Here is an 11,742-nt window from a genome sequence, read left to right as displayed (position 1 = left end):
CCTTGAGGACTCTCCTTCTTTTTCCTCTGTGAAGACTCTTCCAACACAGGGCTCAGGGCTGAAAAAGCCCCCTCCCTACCCTTCTTAGACTGGACACAAAGTCAGCCATTAGAAAACAGGAAAACAAGGAGAAAAGAGTCTGTAGAGACAAATTGTGAGGGTTCAAGAGGAGAAGTTAGGATTTGCTTCTGCCCATTGGACACAGACTGTGAATAAAAATGTTTCCTGACTCTTCTCTGAAAGCCAGATAGACTCCACCTAAAACCCTATTGCCAATGATGCAGGGATCCACTTACCTGAGACTCTGATCATCTCGAATGTGGAACGTTCGCTGCCAGTGGCTGAGTTACGAGCAGAGCAACCATAGAGCCCACTATGGTTTGTAGTAATCTGGGGGATATAGAGCCTTCGTCCTGATTGCAGAAACTTCCCAATTATCCTCCAAGTATACTGTGCCCGTGGATTAGAGTACGTGAAGCATGACAAGTAGAGGTTTTGTCCTGAACCATAGTTGATCAATGTGGGGAAAATCTTGGGGACGTCTGGACCATCTGGAGTAAAGGAAATAAAGGCACAGGTGATGTCATCCAAGGGAAGGGGATGCTCCTGGTCTCTTAAATTGACACAGTGTCCCCCTGAGCCAAGACACACCCTCAAGTCTCAGCCAAACCCCTTTTGTGTTCACTGAGCCAAGGCCTGAGGTATTCACCTGTTTCTCCCATCACAGGTTGTAGACCCCAAGTCTCCCATGACAAGAGCATCGTCTCCCCTTATATTCTTGGTTAAGGCTGTGCCTACCCAGGTTTTCCCAGGGCAGGGAGTCATGTCCCGCTCAGGTGTCCAGAAATAAAATTGTCTGTACTTGGACCTGAGACAGACTGAGATGTCTGGTCTCTGTTCGTTTTGGTTTAAGCTGGTGGTCTGGCCCACAGAGGAAACAAAGATACAGAGGACATCCAGGGTGACTGGGTCACTGCGGGTGCTACCAACTCGGTCCCATATTTCACATTCATAAGTTCCTGTGTCATTTCTTGTGACATTGGGTACAATGAGGATCTTGTTTATACCGGGTTGCTTTAGCCTGGGACTGACAGGGAGGCTGTGACCATTTACCCACCACATGTACGTGTAGCCCTGAGTCTTAGGTTCACAAGTTAAGGCTTCAGAATTCTAATTCTCCATGGGGTTGAAGTTTTTGCTGGTGATGTAGGGCTTGGGAAGCTCTGCTGTGTGGACAACAGAGAGAAGATTGTCTGGTGTGGCACCTTTGATTCCTCCACAGACATCCTTCAATCAGAGTTGGCATCCCCCACGTCTCCGCCCTCCTGAGTCCTTGAAAGTCAACAGTTGGTGCGTGTGTCATAAGACAGATGCATGATGATCTAAGGGCTCAAAGACTGTGAGGCTGCTTGCTCTGTCTTAGGGAAGCACAGACTTTCTCAAGTGTGAATTGAGCAGCAGTGTTGGGTCATGGACAGACACATCACTGGGAGTCACAGGCCCAAGTACCCCTCCCAGTCCCTCTCTAATCAGCTGGCAGGCTGGCTCACCTTGGATTCCTTACCTGGAATGTGCAACTGCTGTGCCCCTTCCAAATTCCATCCTACTTTGCCCCCTAGATGTGATTTCTCTGCAGTTTCCATTTCCAAGGATATTCTGGAGATGAGTAATAATGGGACTTCCCATTGTCCTGAAATCCTGAAGATACTGAGCAGCCTGGCCTGGGACTGGATGTTTCAGCAGAAATAAGACAGGGGAGTCCAGAGTCAAGCCTGGAGGTCAGTTCAGTCATCAGGCAGTGGAGGCACAAGGTCGGGCAGGTGTTTTCTGCAGGTGTTTCATGATGACTTACTTGAGTCAGTGACCTCCAGAGATAGGGCAGAGTGCAAGGAATGATATAGAAAGAGCGAAGGGGACAGGCAAGAGCTGGTGGCTTGGGAGCAGAACCATGTTCCCTGTTTTGGGTTCTCTAAGTTTCCTCTCCTTCTGCAGAGGACAGGTGAGGACTATGTGGATCTTTCCAGAAACACATGTGGACATTTGCAAATGCAGAACTGACTGGTGGAAAGGGTGGGAATGAACTGCTGGAAATCTGGTACTCATGGATCATGTGTGTTTGATGAATATGAGACAAATTTGGAGAGGTTTTGCAAATATTTTCTTTCATTGGACCCTCTACTCTCCGATTCCATTTGTTTGACTACTCTAGGGACCTCATGTAAGTGGATTCCAGAATGAATCTGAGAAGCAACTGCCGGTTGCCAGGAGCTGGGATTGGGGAGAATCAGAAGTTGTTCATGGGTGTGCAAGTTGAGTTATGCAAGACGAGGGGATTCTAGAGATCTGCTGTACAGCTTGATGCCTACAATTGTCACAAATTGAGTATTTTTTATGCATAAGACTTAGGACAAAAAGTGTTTTGGATTTCTGACATTTCTTGATTCTGAAATGTTTGTCGTATAGTTACTGGTTTAGCATCCCAAATCTGAAGGATTCAAAATTTGAAATGCTCCAGTGAACATTTCTTTTCAGCATCAGATTAGTACGCCAAAGTGGGAGGTGATAAGCCAAATAAATTCTTGCCCCCCCCTTTTTTTTCCTCTCACCACGTTTCTAGCTTGGTGATTAGTTTTTTTGGCAATTCCATACTGGCCATGCAGCACTCGTATATTTTTGAAGGCTTTGGGATGTGAGAGAGTCTGATTGCTATTTTCTATGTCATCAAAATTTCCACCTTTTCATGGTTGCATCTTTTTCTCAGTGTCTCTCTTGTGGGCATCATTAATAAGAGCCTCTCAGGTCAGATTTTGGACAGATTTTTGTAATTCTGCAAAAAATGTTACCGGGATTCTGGTAAGGGTTGTGTTGAATCTGGAGCTCACTTTGGGTAGTATTGTCTTACTAACAATATTGATTCTTCCAATTCATGAGAATGAAATGTCTTTCCGTGTATTGTTGTCGTCTTTAATTTCTTTCAGTAATGTTTTGTAGTTTTCAGGGTATAACCCTTAGACCTTTTTGGTTAAACTTATTCCAAAATATTTTATTCCTTTTGATGTTAATGTGAATGGAAATTCTTTTCTGAATTTCCATTAGTCTAATTAGTGTATAGTGTTATAGTGTATAGTGTATAGTTATAGTGTATAGTGTATTAGTGTATAGTCTAAAGAATGATCTAAAATGAGTGAAGGGTACACGCAAAAGCTGGTGGTTTTGGAGCGGAAACATATTCCCTGTCCTGGAATTTTGATTTTCCCTCTCTCTTTGCAGAGGGCACGTGGCTCTTCCCTGATAGTCAGATAGGCTTCACTGGAAAACATATTGCCAATGCTCCAGGGATCCACTTACCAGGGACTATGATCCTCTTGATTATGAAATTTGTTCCACCAGTGGCTGAGTTATGCATGAAACAGACATAGACCCCTCTATATGTTTTAGTGATTTGGGGCATAAAGAACACTTATGCTGATTTCTGGAACTTCTCATCAATCAGCCAAGAATGCTCTGCCAGTGGGTGAGAGTCTGTGAGGCAGGAGAGCTTGGGGACTTCCCCTGTATGGTAATAGGTGTATGAAGAAGAAATGGTGGGGGCATACAGGCCATCTGGAGCAAATAGAAGAAAGTCACAGGTGATGTTGTCAGAGGGAAGGGAAAATCCTGGTCTGTGGAAGGGCCACAGTGACCCTGTGAGCTAAGTCAGAATAAGTCCCAGCCAAATCCCTGCTGTGTTCACTGATCTGGAGCCTGAGACATACACCCGTTTCTCCCATCATAAGCTGTGGACCGTGATTCTCCCATGACAGGAGCAGCCTTTTCTCTCCCGTTGTTGATCAAGGCTAAGCCTACTCTTAGTACTCAAGGCCAGCTTTGATGTCCAGGAGTAAAATTCTCCGTACTTGGACCGGAGAGGGACTGGGAGGCCTGGCCTCTGGCCATGTGTATTTGGGATGGCAGCCTGGCTCACAGAGGAACAGAAGATACTCACAGAGGAGATTCAGGGTGACTGGGTCACTGCGGCTGGCACTCACTGGGTTCTTCATTTCACATTCATAGGGTCCTGCAGTATCCTTTGTGACACCAAATATAACGAGGGTCCTGTTGGTTTTGGACAGCTGCAATGTGCGACTGTTACGGAGGCTCTGACCATTTATCCACCACCGATAGCTTGCGTCCAGAGTGTCAGGATCACAGGATAAGATCACAGTCTCCACGGCCTCCCTGGGGTTTAAGTTGCTGCTGGAGATGAAGGGCTTGGGAGTCTCCACTGTGCAGATAACAGAGAGAAGATTGCCCTGTGTTGCACCTTTGATGCCTCCAAAGACATTTTTCAATCAGGGATGGCCTTTCCCATCTCTCAGCTCACCCCAGTCCTTAAAAGCCCATGGCAGGTGTTTGTGTTAAAAGACAGATGCATGGCAATCTGAGGGCTCAGAGATTGTGAGGCTGCCTGCTTTATGTGGGAGAAGCACAGACTTTCTCAAGTGTGAATTGAGCAGCAGTATTAGGTCATGGAAAGACACGGGACCAGCAGTCACAGCTCCTGGTGCCTCTCTGAGTCCCTCCCTCTCCAACTGCCTGCCTGGCCCACCCTGTGGTCCTCACCTGGAGCATGCAGTGCTGGAATCTTCTTGGTTTCATTCTTATTTTGCCCCCCAAGGTATGTTTTCTCTGCAGCTTCCCTTTCCAAGGACATCCTAGAGATGGATGATGGAACTTCCCATTGTCCTTAAACCCTTTGGGTACCGGGAAGCCTTTTTATTGTGTACTTCAGCAGAAATAACACAGGGTAGACCAGAATCAAGCCTGGAGGTCAGTTCAGTCATCAGGCAGTGAAGCCACAAGTTGGGGCAGTTTTCCCAGCTGTCTCATAGTGACTGACTTGAGCCAGTGACCTCTAAAGATAGAGCAGAGTCCAAGGGATGACCTACAAAGAGTGAAGGCGACAGGCAAGAGCTGATAGCTTTGGACCAAGACCACGTTCCCTGTCCTGTGTCCATGGTGCTCCCTTCCCCCTGTAGAGGGCAGGTGATTACCATGTGTATCTTTCTAGAAATACATGTGGATGCTTGCAAATGCAGAACTGATTGGTGGAAAGGGCGAACTTGAAGTGATGGTGGAAATCTGGCCCTCATATGGGTTTGGTGACTATTAGACCAATATTTGGGAAGAAATCTTGCAGATGCTTTCTGTCATTAGACGTTCTACTCTCTGATTCTGTGAGTTTGACTACTCTGTGTACCTCATCTCAGTGGATTCCAGAATGAATCAGAGAGTAGAATAGTAGTTTCCAGGATCTAGGATTGGGGGAATAGGGCATTGTTCCATGGGTGTGCGCTTTCAGTTATGCAGGATGAAGAGGTTCAAGGGATCTCCTGTACAGCTTCATGCCTATAGTTCATACAGATAAAGTGTTCCATATGCAGAAAGCTTAAAACCAAGTGTTCTGGATGTCTAACTTCTGTTTTATTTTGGAATATTTGCAGTAGATGCACTGGTTTAGCATCCCACATCTGAAAAATTTAAAATCCAAAATGCTCCAGTGAGCACTTCTTTTTAGCGTCACATCAGTGGTCAGAAGTGTTGGATTCTGGAGCATTTCAGATTTTGGATTTCTGGATTTGGGATGCTCAATTTGTAATACTGTAATTTTTGCATAAAATGTTGTCAGGAGTTTAGAACTCATGTTATGTTCTGACTCTAGTAACAAAACAAAAAAAGATTTGGAGGAAACATTAAAAGGTTGTCATAAGTGGAAAGTTTTACTGATGGTCGAAACATCTAAGATCAATTTCTGGTAGTAGTATTTGTCTTGATACCCAATTAAGGGTTAGGTGTGCCATGAATTCCAGCAGGATCACATTATGCTCTAGGAAAGATGCCAAAGATGATTTGAAAATAGTAAGTCCTTTAGTAGAGAGAGTCCCGTTAAAAGGACAGAACTGGTCAGTGTGTCAATTACATAAAGGGAGGAATGATGCTGAATTAAAAGAAGTGATGTGTGTTATGTTAGTAAATATAGAAAGAGCTCCCTGTTCCTAATTTCTGTGTAGAGTTAGGAAAAATGGAGAAGAGCCCAAAACAGGTATGCGAAATGCTTTCTTCATTTTCTCTCAACCTCAGGAAATACAACTAGAGTTTCAGTTTGTGTGAATTAGGAAGAGTCTAAGTGAGACGCGAATGGCTCATGTGTCCCCCACACGAAGAACCGCAACTTATGAAAATGGCATCATCATGAGGAAACAATCATATGTTGCACAGGCAGTAAAACCACCAGATAGTACCCACCTGGCCACCTCCAACAGGTCCCCAAAACCACCAGTATTCCCATTACATGTATGTTACAGCCTTGGTCATTGTCCCACAAGTACAACATTTAAAAATTGCTATTGTCAATACAAAATGTTAAATATGAAGTTGAATATGTTGTTCCACTTTTTTTTTTACCATCACTATTTTTGAATTTTCCTGTTTCAGTTTTGGAAGTTTCTATTGACACATCCTCAAGCTAGGGATTCTTTCCTCAGCTGTGTGCATTCTACCAGTAAACATCAAAAGCATTCTTCATTTCTCTAACAGAACTTTTTTTAAAAAAAATTTCTGAGATGGAGTCTTGCTCTGTTGCCCAGTCTGGAGTGCAGTGGCACGATCTTGGCTCACTGCAAGCTCCGCCTCCTGTGTTGACGCCATTATCCTGCCTCAGCCTCCCGAAGAGCTGGGACTACAGGTGCCCGGAACCACGCCTGCCTAAATTTTTTTGTATTTTTAGTGGAGATGGGGTCTCACCGTGTTAGCCAGAATGGTCTTGATCTCCTGACCTCGTGATTCGCCTGCGTTGGCCTCCCAAAGTGCTGGGATTACAGGCGTGAGCCACTGTGCCTGGCCATCTCTGAGGAATTTTAATGAGTTGTTGACTTTTGAGTTTGTTCAGGTTTATACTTACTCTTAGAACTGAGTGACAAATTTGAAGCTTGTTATATGCCTGACAAGAAACCAGAAGCCTCTAGGAAGTGACTGGACAATGTGAGTGCCATAGTAGGTTGAGGATGCAGTCACGAACGAAAAGGGGGAAATCAGCCCATGGGCTTTGGAGACAGCAGTCCTGTCCAGCCTATGACACCCTGGTGAGTCAGTGCAAAGATTACAACAGTGACAGCAAACTAGCATGGCTGACTCCATCTGGCATCTAGTCTCATACTGGCTGTCTTCACTTATTCTTGGACATTGGCCAGGCTAACCATGGGAGGAATTTAGTTTATGGTTTAACTTTGAAGCAAGAATGATAATAGTTCCTCCCTAAAACTAATATCCTTATTTTGCCCAGGGATTGTCTTTGTAAAACTGGTGAAGACCATGAGAGTAAGATTATAGGAGGGAACTGAATTCTGCTGAAATATAGGCACAGTTTCTATAATCCCTGACTTCTCAAATGTCATTTGGTCAGAGTTTACAAAATTTGTAACTAATTGCTGCTCTAGATAACCTCACTATTGTAGAACCTGAGATTGGTCTTTTGAGATGTTTCTCATTCTTTGCATTCTGGCAACCCACTGATCTCATCCATACTCATGACTAGGGGCTCAGCCAGTCATGTGGTCCCCACCTATAGTCATATTCAAGCACAAACAGATCATTTCCCTCCGCCCACATGATTCCATCCCCAAACAATCAGCAGTACCCATTTTTTAGTCCTGTGCCCCTGAAACTATGCTTGAAAATCTCTAACCCCTGATCCACTAAGGAGGCTGATTTGAGTAATAATAAATCTCTGTCCTCCTGTTGGCAGACTTGGAGTCATTAAAATCTTCATTTACTGCAAATCACCATCTGGATCCTGCCTCACAAAGGGAAAGAGCCCTGGATTGGCATAGAGTGGAAGCTTATTCTCTTAGTGACCTGGGGACACCAGGTCAAGATGAAGCCTGGCAGGAGTGGCAACTCCAGGTGATTTCTGTGCATTTCCCATTTCCTGGGACATGGGCCATTCCACAGTGTTAGCAGGAAGGGAATAGGACAGTCAGCCTAGTTAGAGGGAGTGTCTGGGGAAGGCCTAGGGGTGCAGGAAGAAGCTGTGCAGGACAGGGCTTGCCAGTTAGAATGAAGTGGGAGGAAGATGAGGGACACAGAGAAGCAGAGAGAGGCAGAGATAGCATGGCAGTGAACAGTGGGGGCTACAGTGACTTCAGAGACCCCAGGGACTAGGTGTCCCCATTTCCACAGTCCAGGACCAGAGAGCCCTGAAAACCCTCCAGTGCCCAAGGAACTTCAGAGTTACATGAGGTAGGGTGTCTTTAATGGCAAGAGGTAGTGGGGGGATGAAACGTGGGCGTCAGCCTCTGAAGGAGAAGGAACAGGTGTGACTAGAACCTCCTAGGATTCTACATCTGAGATCCAGTCTCTAAAGAGGTTATGGATCATTCATTTCTTCATTCAATTCCTTCATTTGTTATGTGAGAGCACCTGAGTGTGTGTCTCTCACTGGACTTGAGCTGGTGGGGGGTGTGAGTGGGGAAAGAATACAAGCTCCTCTCCTTTATCTTGTCATGCCAGTGACATGGACACTTTGGGAAACACAGGATTTGAGGTTCAGTGATAGGGCTTAAGATCTGAGGGGGGGGACTGGACATATTTTGCACTGACTCTGACAGTTGAGGCAGGTGATTTAGTTCTGGAGAACAGACTAATCAGCTGAGCATTTGTTCTCACTCCTCTGAGGTTTGGATGCCTAAGAAGCGAGGATTTGAGCCAATAAATGACTATGGGGTCCTTGGAACCCAATAAGCCCTCACTTCTGGTGGAGGAGAGGATGGGCCTGTGGCTGCAGACAGACCTCATGTGACCCTGATCTGCCTTTTGTGTTTGTGTGACTCTGGTTCAGTGACTGTGCCTTCCTGTGCCTCAGTTTTCTCTCAGTCAAATAAGCTAACTGGCAAATGGACTGTGACTTTTCGTGCTATCAGTGAATAAATTTTAAATTATTCACAGTCACCTGACCTAATGGTTGGCACAGTGGAGGTGTTCACACAAACAGCATTTATTATTATTCACTTCCATGAGAGAACACCTTTAGGTCTGATCCCTGTGGATAAGCTGCTGCCAAGTACATTGTCTCTCTTCTGTTTCTGTTTCTGGGGACATTATATTTTCTGTGGAGGGTCCTAAGCCTCAGAAGGCAGTTGGCTGATGGCCTACAAAGCTTGTCTTTCTGTCCTCTCCACTCTGAGTCTCTGGTGAAGAAAGCTCTGTCCTTGCCTAGACGAGGCTCTGAGGCCTGAACCCTGGCTGGTGAGCAGCTCCAGGAGACACAGTCCTCAGACACCTGGTAAATCCTTGGTCCCAGTAAGCCCTGCCACAACCCAGCCCTGACACAGGCTCCTCAGCTTTATCTGGAGTAAGGATTTAGGGACAGGGGTCTGGGGTTGAGGCTTCTAGGACTGAGCTTCTCTGAGAGTATCTCAAGGGACCTCTTAGGCAAAGCTCTAGTCAGTTCTCCAGGGTCTTTCTCAGGGTCAAGTTTATGAAGAGGGCATGAGGTGCTTGGCTGAGACTGATCTCCTCCTGCTGAGCACCCCCCATCAGACTGTCCTTCCTGTGCAGCAAGTGTCTGCAGGGTCTGGAGGCAGTAAAGGAATTCTGATCTGCTGAAGTTTGTCTCCTCTGTGTGTGTCCTGCACTAAATGCCAAAACTCTAACATGGAACATAATGCAGAGAGGGACACAGGCACAGTCTAGGTCTGACAATCCTGTGTGTGCAAAGTAGAAGTGACCCCGGCCCCCCCACACCCAGGGATCATGTGGAATCACTCATGGTATAAGGTGAAATGTCCAGTTACTCCTTCAATCCTATCACCTCGCTTTGTGATTTTTATGGTGTAGGATCCTGTGTCCTTCTGGGTGACATTCTGGATCAGCAGGGATGCATTGGAATATACAGTTTCTCGTCCACTGTATGCAGGCCCAAGTATAATCATTTCAGTGTCAATTGTATATGCTGTAATGTAATGGTGGAGGTCCATCATTTGCCCTTTGTACCAGATGTAGCCAGTAAGATTCTGGGGCAAATTGTGGACAAGTAGCAGAACATCCTTCCCCTCAGAAACTTTGGTTGGCTGAGCTTCAATCGTGACTTGAGCAGTGGTGGGCCGGTTTCAGAAGATTAAAAGTAATGCTAGGAGGTGGAGAGAGCATCGGTCAATATTGAGACCTATGTATGGGGGTGAAAGCATTGGGCCCTGGGTCCTGAGAAGATCTCTTCAATCATCAGCCTTGAAGATACACACACACACCACTAGGACAGTAGAACACACGCACACCCCTTTGTGAGTGTGTATGTGTGTGTGTCCTACTATCCTACTGGGTGAAGGTCAGCAGCATGACCCCCATTCCTTCAACCCTTCTGACCTTGGCATTTTTCTGTTTGGAATCCCCTTCCCCAGGGATCTTCATGGCTCCCTCCAAAACACCCTCAGGTCCTGCTCACATCAGGGCATCCTTAGACTTCTTTCCTGACACCTCCTTCAGAGACCCTGGGTCTTCCCTTTCTGACCTTCCCTGCTCTGCTCCCTCCAGAGCACTTGTCAACACCTGACCTCACATTCTAGATCTCTTTGCATGTCTGTCTTCCTCCCCATGACAGCGTGCGCTCCATGAGGACAGGGACTTTTATGATCTTGGTTGCACCTCAGTGCCTGGGACAGGCTGCAGACTTTTGTAGATGTGAGAGTTCCCAGGGCCCTCCATGCCTGGGTTGTTTCTTTTATTCTTTCCCCAATTGTAGAGGTTTTTTGCTAGGGACAGTGTTTCATGCCCTGCTTATATTTTCATTTGAAGTGTCACCTGATAATAGTTATTATTATCATTTTACAAAATGTGGTGTCCAGTGCTGATTAACCCGGAAAACAGAACACTTGAGATTTTCCTACCTCTTATCGATTCCGGTTCAATGTGATTTTCCTGTTTTAGCCCCTGTCCCTCTCTGGTATATTTTCCCCTATCTAGGATCCAACAGAACCTTCTTTCTTGTTTTTTGTTTTTTCTTCCTTCCTTTCTTTCTTTCTTTTTTTGAGATGGAATCTCATACTGTTTCCCAGGGTGGCATGCAGTGGCGCCATCTCGGCCCACTGCAACCTCTGCCTCCCAGGTTCATGCAAACCTCCTGCCTCAGCCTGCCAAGTAGTTAGGATTACAGAAGCACACCACCACACCTGGTTAATTTTTTTGTATTTTTAGTAGAGACGGGGCTTCACTGTGTTGACCAGACTGGTATTGAACTCCTGAACTCACAATCCGCCCACCTCAGCCTCCCAAAGTGCTGGCTTCTTTTATTTCTTAGAACCCCATCCTCTCCAGGAAACCCCATCCAATCATTCTGCTTCCTCTTCCTGTGTTCTCCCAGGAAGTTCTCTCCTCACCTGTGAGTAGGAGCTCCTTTCCAGTGATGTGCAGTGTGCAGGGAGGGTCTGAGAGGGGCCCCATGGCCTGTGCTGCCTGCGTCTTCTCTGTGGAGATGAGCCCGGGATCCAGAAACTTGCTGGGCAAGGCTGTCTGCTGTGCTGTCCTTCCTCCTTCTGTGCTGAGCCTCTTCCCGGGGCAGGAGCACTTCTCAGGCTCATGGGTGGGGTCTGTGCCCAGGACACCTCTCTGTTCCCTCCCCTCTCAGTCCTGCCTCCTTGTCCCTCCTTCTCTTTTTCCTTTTGTCTGTGTGTCAGGTCCCTGGGAATTGTGGAGGCCTCTGTCTTTTTCAGC

The 11,742-nt window shown here is 46.2% G+C and overlaps 1 pseudogene; it reads right to left on the bottom strand.

Annotated features, from left to right (window-relative positions):
- Positions 1-258: 258 nt before the first annotated feature.
- LOC104654340 lies at positions 259-11,472 on the bottom strand (annotated as a pseudogene).
- Between the last annotated feature and the right edge of the window lie 270 nt (positions 11,473-11,742).

The sequence above is a fragment of the Rhinopithecus roxellana genome, chromosome 12 (genome assembly GCF_007565055.1).
Source record: "Rhinopithecus roxellana isolate Shanxi Qingling chromosome 12, ASM756505v1, whole genome shotgun sequence".
Taxonomy (NCBI): domain Eukaryota; kingdom Metazoa; phylum Chordata; class Mammalia; order Primates; family Cercopithecidae; genus Rhinopithecus; species Rhinopithecus roxellana.
The sequence above is the reverse complement of the archived record's forward strand: the minus strand, read 5'-3'. Positions and strand labels throughout refer to the sequence as shown.